Source organism: Lolium perenne, chromosome 3 (genome assembly GCF_019359855.2).
Source record: "Lolium perenne isolate Kyuss_39 chromosome 3, Kyuss_2.0, whole genome shotgun sequence".
In the NCBI taxonomy this organism is placed as follows: Eukaryota; Viridiplantae; Streptophyta; class Magnoliopsida; order Poales; family Poaceae; genus Lolium; species Lolium perenne.
Genome location: NC_067246.2, coordinates 244,720,257 through 244,735,107, shown reverse-complemented (window position 1 = coordinate 244,735,107; position 14,851 = coordinate 244,720,257). Strand labels below are relative to the sequence as shown.

The 14,851-nt window shown below is 42.5% G+C and overlaps 3 long non-coding RNA genes across 9 annotated transcripts; 2 read left to right on the top strand and 1 right to left on the bottom strand.

Annotated features, from left to right (window-relative positions):
- Positions 1-2,042: 2,042 nt before the first annotated feature.
- On the bottom strand, positions 2,043-6,065 carry LOC139838564 (uncharacterized). 3 transcript variants are annotated; one of them, XR_011755893.1, is made up of 5 exons: positions 5,928-6,046; positions 3,802-5,003; positions 3,176-3,268; positions 2,910-3,101; positions 2,043-2,786 (listed from the first exon to the last, which is right to left on the bottom strand). It is a non-coding gene; the product is annotated as an uncharacterized lncRNA (long non-coding RNA). The 3 variants fall into 3 exon arrangements; XR_011755892.1 differs by lacking the exon at positions 3,802-5,003 and having other exon boundaries at positions 5,928-6,065; XR_011755894.1 differs by lacking the exons at positions 3,176-3,268; positions 3,802-5,003 and having other exon boundaries at positions 5,928-6,064.
- Positions 2,616-3,802, top strand: LOC139838565 (uncharacterized). Its single transcript, XR_011755895.1, has 3 exons — positions 2,616-2,751; positions 2,858-3,038; positions 3,224-3,802. It is a non-coding gene; the product is annotated as an uncharacterized lncRNA (long non-coding RNA).
- A 926-nt stretch (positions 6,066-6,991) lies between the features above and the next one.
- Positions 6,992-13,889, top strand: LOC127343739 (uncharacterized). 5 transcript variants are annotated; one of them, XR_011755891.1, is made up of 8 exons: positions 6,992-7,253; positions 7,328-7,514; positions 9,061-9,096; positions 9,205-11,008; positions 11,518-11,628; positions 11,800-12,018; positions 12,849-12,934; positions 13,355-13,889. It is a non-coding gene; the product is annotated as an uncharacterized lncRNA (long non-coding RNA). The 5 variants fall into 5 exon arrangements; XR_011755890.1 differs by having other exon boundaries at positions 11,518-11,691; XR_011755889.1 differs by adding an exon at positions 12,633-12,756 and having other exon boundaries at positions 11,518-12,018.
- The last annotated feature ends 962 nt before the right edge of the window (positions 13,890-14,851 follow it).

Here is a 14,851-nt window from a genome sequence, read left to right as displayed (position 1 = left end):
CCAATTTTGACCTAAAATCATGGGGCTAGACACAAAAAATGATCTTTCACTTCTCTGCTTGTCAGCATATTTCTTCATGCAAGATTGAGCTTGGGCCAAATTGTCATTTAACCTTGACAGTAAAGCTTGCTTTTCTTGTAAGAACTTGCTTGCATCAGCATCAATTGGTTCCGGTAGGGCTACTTCACTTAACATGGGTGGTGGGTACCCATACAGTGCCTGAAAAGGAGTTTTTTTTAGTGAAGTGTGGAACAAAGTGTTATACCACTACTCAGCCATGGGTAGCCAAGAAGCTCATTTCTTTGGTTGCTGAAAAACCATGCAACGCAAGAAATTTTCCAGGCCCACGAAATAAGGTTTCTCTTGCATTGGTTCCTAATATAGATATAAACGGATGGATTAGAGAGAAATGTCACTCGCGGAATCAAAACTTTTGATAGAAACTGAGGGGTAGATATTGCGGAGCCAACAAAATAGGGTTTCTCCTCAAGCAACACGATGAAGGGTCGATATTCTTCTCCCTATTGCATGTGGTCCTAATATGGGTATGTAGGGGTTTAGAAAAATAAAATGAAAACACCACTTTCTAAAGAAAGCTAGGGGTAAATGTTGCAGAGGTCACAAATGGTTTCTATTTACAAAACACGAGGAAGGGTAAAAAATATTCCTCCTTTTGCATGGGTTCTTAATATGGGCATATAAGGGCGTTACAGGATAAAAATAAAACTGTATCACCACTTTCGATGAAAATCTTGGGGTAGATGTAGCTTCCCCACACAATAGGGTTTCTTGATAAATGGTGCAGAGAAGGGTGAAAATCTTACCTCTCTTGCACGAGGTCGTAGTATGGGTTTATAAGGGTGGTGTAAAAAAAAGTCACATGGAATAACCAGTTTGAATGGAATGGCTAGGGGTAGACTTCGTGGTCCATGGAATAGGATTTCTCGTGAAGCGGTGCGAGTCAGAGGTAGCTCACAACAACATCCTCTTAGCGACGCACCATGCCTACAAAATGATAGAAGCCAATTCAAAACACCAACTCAACTCGATTCAGAGGCTCCACTTCAACCATCAACCGATAACAAAGTGTCGCAACAAATTTACTATTTTAAACTTCAAGATGATCTTCAAAGATAGGTTAGCGACACCATTGTTGGGATCTTGGATCTTAGGTAGAGCGCGGGTTGATTTTCCGTAAACTAGAAGAGCTCGATCTCATGGAAAAAATGTCGAAAGTGGCACGAGTGTCTAATTGATGGGTGGTACTGATAGACTGAGCGTCTACATGGGGGGGGGGGGGGGGGTTCATATAAAAATGCATGGTAGTTAAAAAAAGGTAAAAACTCAAAGACACCACACCGGGTCGACTATTGACACGTTGATCCTGGGCTCGCTTCGGCCTCCCTCCTAAAGGACACCGCCCTTCGACACGCCCATGACACAACCACACACGAGCTCGAGGCCGCACCGGTCTCCCTACTCAGGAGGGTGCCCCTTGTACCGGCTTGCCCGCCACCCCATCAGCATGGTTACTCGTGGCTTAGCTTCCCCCTCCCCTCCTCAAGACTTGAAAGCGAGGGGATACCAAGCAATGTGACATGTCGATACGCACAAGAAGTTGGATGAGCTATGGCTGGACTTTGTTTGAGGCAGGGCACCTAACGAGCTCCATTCCATAATTAATTTAATTTGGTAGTAGCAAAGATGTGATGTTTTCTTCTATTCTCAAGCAAGTAACATTGGATTGCATCCTTAATTACTCCCTCCGTCTTAACAAAATTTTGTCAAAAACAGTAGGTAGTTAGGGTAACTATCTGAATTTTGATAAAATTAAGAAACTGTTGGTGATACGTACGTCTTTCCTCGTAGCATGCTAATCATGACTAGTAGCTAGTACTGTATGACCTCTAAAACTAGCTAAGTAGTACTAGTACTAGTGATAGTTTCAGCGGGAAATCAAATGGATGGTTCGAGGCGTTAAACGAGCTGCATGCAGCGGCCATAGTTATGAGAGCTATTAACCGCAGTGGAGAAAAACGAGGAGACGTGAATCAGATTTGGGAGTTGATTAATTATACCCTATATAAAAGACATACAGTTTAGCGCTTCTTGATTAATCTGGAGTACTGTACACGTCCAATTTCACGCCAGTTACCTCCTCCATTCAATGACACGTACCCCTTTCTGTTACTGTAGATCCAACAAATTGGTTCCTCTTTTTTTTTTTTTCCAAATCCTGCGTGTTCGGTTACCGGTTGCCTTTCCGGTTTCCTTCTTCTTATATGGTCAAAGCGGTGCATAGGTCCCACCTCGAAAAATCTAGACTCAGCGGCCTCAACCCCATCTCTATTTTCCTCCCCAATCCCATCGTCCCAGTCAAATAAAATTCCATGGCCGCCGCCCACCTCCACCCCAACGATCGGCTCTCTCCTCTCCCTCCATTGCTGCGTGTGCTCAGGCGTCCATCAGGGTGGCACGCCACCCAAGCTGAGCTCCTACTTTGCCGGTGCTTGGTGGCTATGGGGTGGCCATGGGGTGGCCCAGGGCTGAGCTCCTATGTGGTTGGTGGCTGGTGGCCATGAGGCCAACCCACCGGCCGAGCGGCGTTGCCGCTCCTGATCATCCCAATTCCCTATCTCATATACCACTGTTGAATCGAGCCAGTGTCGCTTGCCGTTTCTTCGGCGAGGTCGATTTTCCATTGGAGGGAGATCCGGCGGCACCGGATGAGCGACAGGGTGATAATACCAGGTACCCTCCCCAAGGCTCGCTCCTGCTCTCCGATTCTGCAAAAAAAATCAAATATATATATTGAGTTGTTATTTATGAATTGGAGCTTTCTCCGTGTGTACAACAGGAAGAAGAGGAGAGAACCACTGAGATAAGGAACAACAGCACCCGGCCAGTACCTGATGTTGCTACTGCTAACTAGCCCTTGGAGAGGACAAGCGAGACATGCACACATCGCCCAGCGGAAATGCAACATGCTTGGCAAGTTCGTCCGCGGCGTCCATCTCACCGGACCACCGGGACCCTGGGTAACCTGCTATGGAACCTCTACCTCCTCTCATCTAGGTCCATCCACCAAGTTCCAGCTAGACCTGCATCAATGCAACAATTCTCAACGAGTTGTTATTTGTATTGCAAGCTGTTGTATAGATTATAGACTTTTTACCAATTCAATGCTTCGCCTAAACTGATCCTTTTTTTTTGGTGAACTCAGGTTTTGAGTACTGGAAAGAAGAAGGTTCACATGGACACAATTATCCTGTTGGATTCAAGATTCAAGACCATCAGGAGAGGATAATCAAGGTGCATATAAATATGTCCATTCTAAATAAAGAGGTTCCAAATCTCTAATGCCATCAAAGATCAATTTCAGGTTAGTTAGATTTTTCAAGTTGCACATGTCATGTCAGCCTGCGACAACTCCTGAATTTTGTATTTACCATGGTATCACCAGATCAATGATTGGTATTTCTTACATTTAGTGCTTATGCGAGAATTTTTTAGTGTGTCACCCTAACTAATAATCTCAGATGGGAAATGTGTTGTGGAGCTAGCAAAAATGTCTATTGTTAGCTTGTGCTCGATGGTTGAGCTTCAAAACTGTAACTGGATGATATGTGAGACCTATTTGGGTCACATGTCATGCCAATGGAACCAGTGGCCAACAAGTTTTATCTAAAAAAAAGCTATCAAATATATTGCAAGCCAACCTTCACAAATTTTTATTGGCAAAGACTTGCAGGTGTCATAACCATGCAAATCCAAGAACAACACAACACAAGAAGATGTCACCTTCTAAATTGATTTTTCCTGCTGCATGTTCTGCTTATTCACAGGTCATATGGTTCGGTGACGGCTCCACATCCGTGAAATCGGCCATCAGGCTGTATTCGGTTTGTGCTACTGGTGCCTGTCGCCGGCTGTGCAGGTCCAGCTGCTCTCCCTCAGTTTTTACTGCCATGGCGGCACTCTCTTTTATAAAGTTTTGTGAATACACGGTACCTAAGTTCGACCGTAGATCGTAAATGTTGGAAATGGGAGAAGTATAACTAAAAGGGTGAAAGCTAGCCAAGCACGCATGCTATCAAGTATCAACGTTTTGCAGACATAGCTATTCCTTTATTAAATAGCCTTAAAGATAGCTATTTATTTTCCAAAAGAAAAACTATATAACCGATGGCACCGAATATCTGGCAGCATTTTGTAAGAAGTCAAGACAGCAAATCTGCTACAATGAGGAAACTGTCATATGCTTGGTTCCAAACCAGCTTTATTACTAATAACATGCCACAGTAGCTCATGCAATTTGGCCAGAGTCCTCCTCACATTCTGTTAATTCAATGCAAGGCACATAGCTACCTCAAATTTTAACTCCTAATGGGAGCGGGAAAAGGTTAAGCAGTAAGGCCAGCAACATTTGCCATAACAACACATGTCTTGCATATATAACTTCAGTACCTAATGTTATGTACGAAGCACATCAGATAAAAAAGCTTTGAAGTGCATATTTGTGTGTAGAGTCCATAATGCAACATCGTCTGGGAGCTCAGGACTGAACTTTTCAGGTTCAGAAATTACACGCTATAGCACACTGACCACTGGTTTTGCAATGAACAAACAAGTAAAAAATCAGAGGACAAACGGCTGGTACATGTGTACCAGATTGGCTACTCATTTTGCTAGCTAGGACATAGAGGCAAGGAAAAATATGGTACAATTTATTTGTTCGTTGGCTGGATGCGTGACTTGGTGCGATGAGCACGCCATCGACGATGATATCTCCCCGGTAAGGCTAGACGTCTCCGCTGCCTCAATGATTGAGCGTGTGGCCAATCTCCATGTTGGCACGCCATCCCTGCCGTGAGGCCCAATTTCTTAGCCTACCTCGCCAGAGTCCCATCGCCCGGAGCGTAGACCTCACCGCTCCTACTACCACCGCACTGCGGCGAGACCCTCGCCGGCACATGCAAGAGGCTTCCAGCCGCCAGTTTTTGCTTTTGCGTAACATGTAACATGTGAATTTCTCAACTTTTTAGAGAATGTCTGTGTGCAGCTTTGCAGCATATATACGACCAGAAGTGACATCGGTAGCAACAACTAAACTAAAAAGAGAAGAAAAGATGGGAGATAGATGACCAAATGGGGAGTTGAATGTTGACGGTAAGAATTACATGTATATAGTACAGTTGGTCTACACGCAACCTCCAGAAACAAGTACTTCCAATATGCTGTAATAATAAATTCCTACAGATTGCTATGTATAATTATCTAAGTTATGCCGATTTGTTTGTGTACCATGGTACTCTTCGTTCAAGCTAAATGGATGTCTTGCTCCGTGCACTGAAATTTGTTCTATTTATTCAAACTAGACGATTGTTCTACTCTATTTATTAACATCTACGCTTCAGCATGCTATAATACTAAGCACTTATACAGTCCTAGATCTTCTATTGTGATTACTAAATGTTACCACACACAGTGAACAAAACTACTATTGCGGATAGTGTATTTATTTATGTAGCAACTGCAAGCTTTCTGTTGCATGGTAGTGTTATATTTTCCTGTATCACCGTAATCAACATAGTGAAGACCAACTTTTGTTTCATCCGTGTAATCAACAGCAATGAGATGATTATAGCCAGCTCGCTTAGCAATCGGCCATGATTTTGTGTATTTAGTTTTACTTTACCTTTTCAGTTCTACCTTATTTATATGAACACACAGAAGAGAACTTAGCGTACTAAGTAGATCAAAGATCAAACTGGAAACATCTCAGTTACTTTCTTTAATTTAGAAAAGAGAATTTAATCTGATTGATATAATTAACTGGTTATTATAAAAAAAAGATAGCTGGAGTATAATTAACTGGCTCACGGGAAATAAATTCGAATTTGCTAATGCAGGAAAGAGGGACATACCGATTAGTAGCAGGCGAGCTCGCATACTTAGTTGATTCCTCTCGTGGCCTTCTGTCTGGTATGAGTGCTTGCCGCCGTTCAGCTCCTCTTCCAGGGTCCTATTGGAAAGATCCATGATGCCGAAGCGCTGATTTCTAGCCAGCTGCAAGATTCCATTTCCGTGCACGCCGACACAACAGAGCCCCTCCCCTTCAAATCTACAGCTTGACTTCAAGTCTGAAGTGCAGGATCTTGGCCGACGGCAGTGCCGCATCGGCCTTCTCCCTTTCTTCTCTCCGGCCTACCTCTTCCCCTTCTCTTCTCTTCATCGTTTTAGCTAGATGTGCTCTGAGCTTCTCAAGGGAAATGGAGTTAGGTAGGAAGAACAGACAAGCTATAATTGATAAATCACGTTGGGCCAAGCACCACTGTCACTGGGCCACCACACGAGAAAAAGAGACAGGCTATACTCCTTTTTATTATCTTTTTGCAAGAAGAACAGACACGCTATAGTTGATAAATCAGGTAGAGCCAAGCACCACCGTCAGTCCGTCACCGTGCTCAGTTCCTTTATTTTTATCGGTTCCTTTATTTTTATCTTTTTGCAGGTAACTTTTACTATTTTTGGCACCTATTTAGGTAATTATTTCTTAATAGGTATATATACTCATCACCGCTTCAGAGCATGCCCGGCCTCTCGAAATACCCGCTTCGTCCTCCATAGAAGAAAAATAAAAGATTACCCATCACTGAATCTTTTTTACCCTTTCAGCGCCAATCAAGCAGATCATCGTCTTCCTTTTCTCCTATGAGGAGAACAACGATGCAAGACACTGATGACTATATACTAACAAGATCTGCTTTAGTGTGATACCGGCTACCAATATTAACAATAGTAAGATTAGAGTCGTTAAGGTATTACCACGGGCGCGGCGTGCCGCCGCGCCTATGCATCCTAGTTATCATATATGAATGAATGGAAATGCAATGGAGGCGTCTGGCTGTCGTTTTTTTACTATTAGACTGCACTTAATATTAGACTGCTAATCAGTCAACACTCCACCAAGGACGCCTCGATCCCCATCTCGTGCATCTTCCTCCCATAACAACACCGCCGCCGCTCTCCATTCCACGCGTCTCAACGAAGCAGGCCACCTAGCCTCATAGCTCGCCTCCAGTCCAACCCGCGCGCAGAACCAGCCCGGCCTCACGCGGCTCTACCTCGCACCGCCCGTCGCCAATGTGGCCGGCTCCGTCGCTTGCCTAGGAGAACGACGCCCACCGCTTTTTCTAGGTGCGCCACCGGTGCCGGCCGACCCCCTCTCCTCCGGCAACCACATACCGCTAGTAAGCACACCCTCCCCCTTCACCTCACATCCCCTACCTCTCGCGCTAACGCCGCTACGTTTGCCTTTCTGCAGCTCCGGACCGACGGTGAAACAACCCGACCAGGAGCAGCAGCTCCGTCCTCTCCGGCGCAACAAAGCCACGTACGGCTGACCACCAGAACGCGAGCCACAGACGAGAGGGGAGATGGCCTTCGCGACCCCAAAGCTCCACCCCCTACTATCGCAGCAGCTTTGTCAGTCCCCTTCGACTGGCGCACTGGTGAGACCTCGAATCATCCCTCGTCGCACTGTGTCGCAAGAAGCTGCCCCGGCCTCGGGTGTATGCAAGAGAAAAAAAAAACAGATCTTTTGCTCTTACGCGATTGTGTCCCATCGATTGATGCCGGCCTTAGGTTGGTTCACAAAGCGTTAGAGGTTTGCTCTAGGATTACATTGCTGGAGCTTCTTTGCTAGTTCGGAATCGAAGCTTGTTTGCACATGTATTTAAAAGTTCTGAATTTGGAGCATGCATGTGGTGTGAGGCAGCACCCGTAAGTAGTAGTTGTTCTCCTGGGTATAAATCATAGAAGGGGGGCGTTTCTTACTTTAATGTGTGTAATCGCTTGGTGTTGTAGCTCACTTGGTCATAATTTTAAGTTAATTTGCTTTCTCTATTTTGGTGTAAGTTATTCGGTTATATAAATTCATGCTCGAAAATGTTTGATCACATCTATAGAGGCATTCTATAATTCGATCGTGCTTGAAAAGTTATATCATGCTTGAATAGTTTGACCGCATTTGCAGCCTCAATAATTATGTCATAAAGCATGCTCAAAAAATTTCATTCATGTCTTCAAAGTCTTCATTGGCAACGGCCCGGACACCTCCTTTTGGCTCGACATTTGGCATGTCCCTACCCCCCTCAGTGAGCGCTGTCCCGCTCTCTTTGATAGCTTGTGATCACTTTCTCCCATTAAACCCTTAACATTTTTGTAACTGGATCAACTCTGCTCCCTTTGCGGATGGTTATAAGATGTGTTCAGGTTGTTGTAAGCCCGCCATAGACACGGTCAGTGCAGATTTTGGATTCCTGTCGTTTTATTTCCAAACGTGAGTGCAGGTTTTATTTCTAGAAAGAATCAGACACTCAATGTACACTAATTTTTTCTTCGATAATATGGCACTATTTCTTTAACTTGTGCCATTGTTGTACAAGTTTGCAAGAAAGTTACAGTCGTTTTGGAATTTGATTCCAAAATATAAGTAGGGCCTGAATCTGACTACTTTTCCTTTCCGTAACATGTCACTTTGTTTTTGTTTACGCCAGTGTTGTATAATTTGGCAAGAAAGCTACAGTCAGTACGTAATTGACAAGTTTTCTGCTTCTTTATAAAGGTTAAAATAGAATTAGAAACTTAATCCGTACTACTTCTCAGTTCATTTGGATATGCAAATGTCTTCGTTTGCCCCAGTGTTGTATAATTAGCTAGAAAGCTATATTTTTTTTCTTCAGACATGGTGTTAAGTGAATGAGGAATCAAGATGGATATAATTGCTATTTTTATACTGTCTTTTGAAACTTAAAACTTCTGTCGGTTTATATACTGTTTGCTTTTTCTAACTCATAATCTCTTTGTAATCCATATTTTCATATCATATACTTTGTGAACTGTAAGAGTATGTCTAAAATATCAGTTTGTATGACCAATGGAGCGCCAGTTTTTACACTTGGTCCAGCCCTGTTATATGCCCTTCGAATACATGATTTAAAATGTACTATTTCCGTTCAGTGTATTGCCCCTGATGCGCCTTTTTTTTTTATACAGGCCGTGTTATCTTGTGCAAATGTAGCCTGAATACGTGTAAGCTTTAGCCTCTTCATTTTTTTCTTCTAATATAAACATGTTGTTTTACGTAGAGATCAAACTCATACTTCCTTTTGTTGTCGTTGAAATGGTTGCATCAAGCAGGAAACTGTTTCTTATCTTCAAATTCCTGATAGTGGATGGTGGCACAGCCTGACCAGGAGCAACAGCTCCATCCCCTCCAACCCAACTAGGATGTGACCCATGTACGACTGGCCACCAGAACGAGAGCCACCGAGGGGAGATGGTCTTCGCGACCGAAAAGCTTCAACAAGCATGCTGGTGAGACCTCGAATCATCCTCTTTGGGTTGTGTCGCAGGAGGCTGCCCTGGCCCCGGGTGTATGCAAAAAAAAAAAAAAGATCTTTCCCCATTACGCGATTGCGTCCCAGCGCTGATGGCAGCCTTAGGCTGGTTGACAAGACGTTCTAGGTTTTCTCTAGGATTGAATTGTAGCAGCTGCTTTGCTAATTCGGATTCGAAGCTTGGTTGCACACGTATTTGAAAGTTCACAACTTGGAGCACCCAGGTGGTGTTGCTACTTGTGAGGCAGCACCCATAAGTAGTAGCTGTTGTTCTTGTCTTGTGGATAGAAGAGAAGCCCTTCTTGCTTATTTTTATGAAAATGCGCTTGGTATTTTTTCTCACATGTTATAGATGTAGGTTGATTACTTGCCGATGTTTAGTTTTGGTATTCGGATGTATAAGTTGGAGGTGCATGCTACCTTGTAGGTTAGGATTTAGTCATGCTTGAAAATAGTCGATCACATATGTGGTGGCCTTCATTGTCCTTGTCCCAGAAAATGTTAGTAGAAGTCTAAAAATCATGGTTCAAATATTTCATCTTGTGGCACTCTATGCACAATATATCAACTAGAAGGAGACTTTCTTTCAATCCCAGTGAGCTGTTGATGAACAATAGATCATATATGCATTGGTCTGTCTAGATGCTGATCGTGATGTTGTCTGCAACATTTATTTTCAGATGGCGACGATTTCACTTGCTTGAGGTTGAGGGTTGATCTTTTACCAACCATCTTTAACCTTCATTTGTTTGTTTATTGATGTTTTCCTTTATTTATCATAAATGAATCATAAAAATGATAGAAAAACTATACTACATCAGTATTTTTCTACACAAGTATTGTCTCAGAGCAAGACCATTGGGAACAGGTTCACCAAGGATTCATTTCCTTTAGATCGGAATAACATACGTACTATTGCACCAAATGAAAAATTTGTGTGGAAAAATAATTGTGTGCAAGGATAAATTGTGGCTATATCTGCTTGGACCATAATATGGTTTTGACAGTTTCATTGTGTTATTTGCTTGATTAGTCAATAGTACTATAATCTACATCTCATGTTCTACATGCTTGGATGATAACCAATAAACACATAATCAGTTTAGAATGCTAAAATTTTCATTGCTCACCTTGATGGTTTAGTTCTGATGTTGTTATGGGAATATAACTATTTGGGCAGCTTATTTTGCCATTTTATTCTTGCACTGCTTTTATTTGCTGTCCCTAACTCCCTATTGTTCTAAATTTGCTGCTGCAAGAACCGCCACGTCCGCCTAGCTGGCAGGTTAGTTATGCAACTGTACATTCAGTTGCTCAAGAGTTAAATATATCAGGTTCTATATGAACTCGTAGTCTTGGTCAAGGTGTTTACTGTGTCATGTAGTTTTCCAGAGGACTTGCTTGATGATCTGAAATAAGAGGCTTTACTCGATGTAATTTTTATGTGTTGGGTGCCGAAAAATAGTTGCAACTTATTTTCCACTTCTCGCTACTGAATGTTCCGTATTGATATTAATATCTTTTTATTTAAAATCCTAGGCAGGACTGAAGGGTTCTTTGGTTCTCTTTTACAGGACAGATGGCAAACACCATCTTCTCTGAAGGTGATCTGAAGCTCTTGCCTATTTATTTCAATTAACTGGAATCTATTTCATTGGATATTTTGCTACTGTCTAGGAATCCTAAGAAGCGTCTTGTAAACAATTAAGCCGTTGCACATAAAAATACGCCTACATGCATTGATGCTGCACATACCTTGCCTTGTCCAGCCATATATATGATGGTGTTATGAGTTTTAATCTGGATTAGTGGCTTGACACTGTGGGGATGTTGTTTATTTTATCAAATCTGATAGCATGATCCCACATGATGCACCTGAACCTTGATGCATAATTGTTGCAAGAGGGCCACATCAATGCTCTACTCGGGTTATATGTTGCAGCATGTAGGGTTAAAAAAACTTGAAACAGGTTCACAAGTTCCAGTCCATCAACTAGATGGATAATTTTATTCTCCTGTATGATTTGATACTTATCGGCATCACTTTACGCTAAGATCTTATTACTACTTTCAGAAATTTGTTCACTGCATTCACTGTTATTCCTTTGGTCAGGCTAAACTTACCAAATTATGGTGGAAGTTGCTTACTCCTACAACCGAAGGTGGTTGCGGTGCTGGTGAGGGATTTGACGTGAAAAAAGGTGGAGATACACATGTTTTTCAGGTAGGATTTTCTTCGGTTGGGAAATCAATGTTGTTGAACAAGTTGAGAGGATCTTTTACGGAGGTCTGCTCTTGCTGTCTAATAAGATTACTTGCACTTTCCTGGACTACTGTGTTAGCTTCAGTACTGATATAATAATGCATTCTTTGTGCTTCTTATTTGGTTCACAAGGTTGCATCCTACGAGTTTACGACTTTACTATGCATTCCTGGAGTTATTATGTACAAATGAGCTAAAGTTCAGGTGACTTCCAGCTTTCAAGAAGGAAGCTACTAAGTTTCCCTTTGTTAGCAGAGCATAGTTTTTAACCGCCTCTACTTTCGTATTCAACTTCTCAATCTCCCGTGAATCATTGAAGAAGCTAAATATGGAAAGGGTAGAGGGAGGCAGGTAATTTACCTAGCCTTTGCTATATTTTTGCAGTGCAGTTAACATATGGTCTCAAACGTGCGATATCATATCTACAAGTTCTCATGGCATTGTCAGTTCAATATTTTTGTGAACATTGGGTACCCATTTCTCGTTGGAGTTATTTGAGCACCTACTTGCCTATTATTGAAATCAAGGAATCCATCTGATATTGTCGGTCCTTATTCTCTTAAGGAGTGTTGCAAACAATTTAAACTAGAATCGAACAATCTGTCGGTGCTTAATTTTGTGTTAATTTGAAGTTTTGGTAGTGCTGCGAAGCCGCCGCTAGCATGGAAAACTTAATTCTTGTGGTCTATTTTCACGGGACACTGCATATGGATATTGAGATTACGTAAGTTGTGATGGCATATCTGCTCGCTGCTTTTTCATTGTTTGTTTTCTTGACAAACTACATCTATTCTGCATATAGCCAAACAACTGCTATATTTATATTCGGTCCTCTCGCGGTCCTGGAGTATTCTTTCCCATTAAATTTCTGAAGCCAATGAGCCTAAATATGAAATTGTCGTATTTTAAATTCATTCACACTCTTGGTGCTATTAAATAAATCATGAAATTTATGTCTTTCATAGGCTTGTGAAGTTCCTGTTAGATAGTGTAAGACATCACAAAGTTGGAACTAAACACTGCTCTGCTTGAGCTTATCAAGAATTGCTCTTGGAGAGGGTTGCAAGCTCAGTTGCATACTATTCAACGGTGCATATAAAGTTCAACAATATCAAAGAATGTTTAACTATATCAATACTTTCTTTCACATTAATCTGACCGTATGTTTAACTTGTCTGCAGTGATCAGAAACCGAGCCAGCTTCGCCTAGGTCCCATCTGAGCTCACCGTGGTGGTGGTGACGCTTGGCCTCGGCTACGACACTCATGTGAGCTACTGTTTACCCTTGCATATTTGTTCCTCAGATTCGAAGCTTGCACACAAATTAGAAATTTCAGATTGGCTATTTACCCTTGTTAGGTTCTTAACAATCTCTTTGTGTAAGTGCGCTGATCATTACTGTTTTATGTGATATACATACCTGATGATTATTCTTAGCTTACCTAGAGACATGGTTACTATTTTGGTCCACTACCTTTATTCCTAGATTACCCTATGATATGGTTACACTTGTAAATGTCACTTGTTGAACATTATTTTGTCCAAGTACATGTTAATGTGTGGCATAACCCAGCCTACTGTATCTTTTTTTTTTTGACAAAAGCCTACTGTGTCTTGTTTGTGTGTTGGTGAGTGATAGATTACCCTATGCTCATTTTCTAGCATGCTTAGCCTGTTATCGGTGCAGGTGATGAATTGGCGAGTCGAGCTTGTACAACGATCCTAACGTGGAACGGAGAAGTGAAGCGGCGGCATCCAGGGGACGGTCACTAGTGTATTGCTTTGGTGGCCCATCACTGAGTTGTGGCTTGCTGACTCTGCAAGACTGTCGAATTGTTTTGGTTTTGGAATCGGCTGATCCGGCATTGTAAATAGTGACACAAGCAGGAGGACGTGCTTCATTTCATGATGTTTACATTTTGGTTTAGATTTAGCTAGGACATAGCTTTAGGTCGTAGCTGCTGCTGCAATTAGCTGAAAGATTCAGGTGCAGCAGCGATTAGCTAGTTGTCTGCTGTGTTGGTTCAGGTCCTGAAAATTTTCAGTCTTGTTGAATCTTGTTGCATCTGTGTATTCATTTCCCTGAACCATGGTGTGAAGTAGGTCGATCCATTTTTCATCATGGATTCTTTTGCTTTTCAAAACGACACATGCTTTTGAACATTGTGTATGTTACATTGATTGAAACCATCACCGGGAATTGTTACTAGCTAGTGCCTTTACACGTGGTTCCTTTTTAGATAATCCATTATTTTGGTTTGTGATGAAAATGTCCAAATAGTGCGAAGGTCATGGAAAAATTTCTAACAAATTTACCTTCACGTGGGTAACTTCAGTAAGTTAGGTCTAGTGGTCTCATCTACGCGTGTACAAAGGAATAACAGGATTAAGCAGTAGCGAGTCGATCAAATGAGCGAAACCTGCGGGGTTTGTTGTTCGATAGAGCCTTGCAGGTAGAAGGTTAGGGGAAGACAATGTTACGATGCCGACTGGACGGAGGTTGGAGTCGATGAAGATGGCTGTCAGCAATATGTAACTCATATTTGATCGAGTCTATATTTTCATGAGAATGGTGCACCACAAATGATTCATGAGAAGGTTGCCTGACGACATAATTGAGTACACCGATACACGGATAGTAGTAATGCACCCGCTTTGGGAAATCCATCAAACTGCATGTATTAAAAGGCTTAGCTTGCTTCTTTCCCTTTCCGAGGCACTACCAGCTAGTGATTAATAAGATTGGTGGGGTTGATTTTTGGTCCGTAATTAATGCCATGGATCAAGAAGCGGAACTCATCGTTTTCTCGATGCAATTAGTTTGACGAGGCCAAACGCCAAGTCAGCAATCCGTGGCATACATCATCTGGACCGTCCATTGTCTTCATCATTAGGTTCCAACAAGCAACTCATATTCTTCCCTCCAACCTAGCTCCCTCTCTATATATACGAGACCATCGTTACTCACCGCGTGCGGGGTGCGTGTGTGACTTAGACTTTGACTTTGTCGAGGAGAGGAGAGGAGAGATGAGACGAGAAGCGAGGAAGCACCATGGTAGGGCCAGCAGTTGTGGAGATGAAGGTGGTGGAGGAAGTGACCGACGGCGTGGAAACAGAGCCGCGTACCAACACCTCGGCCGCGCACGTCTAGCTCGATGGTAGGACATCCGCAAGGACCGTTGCC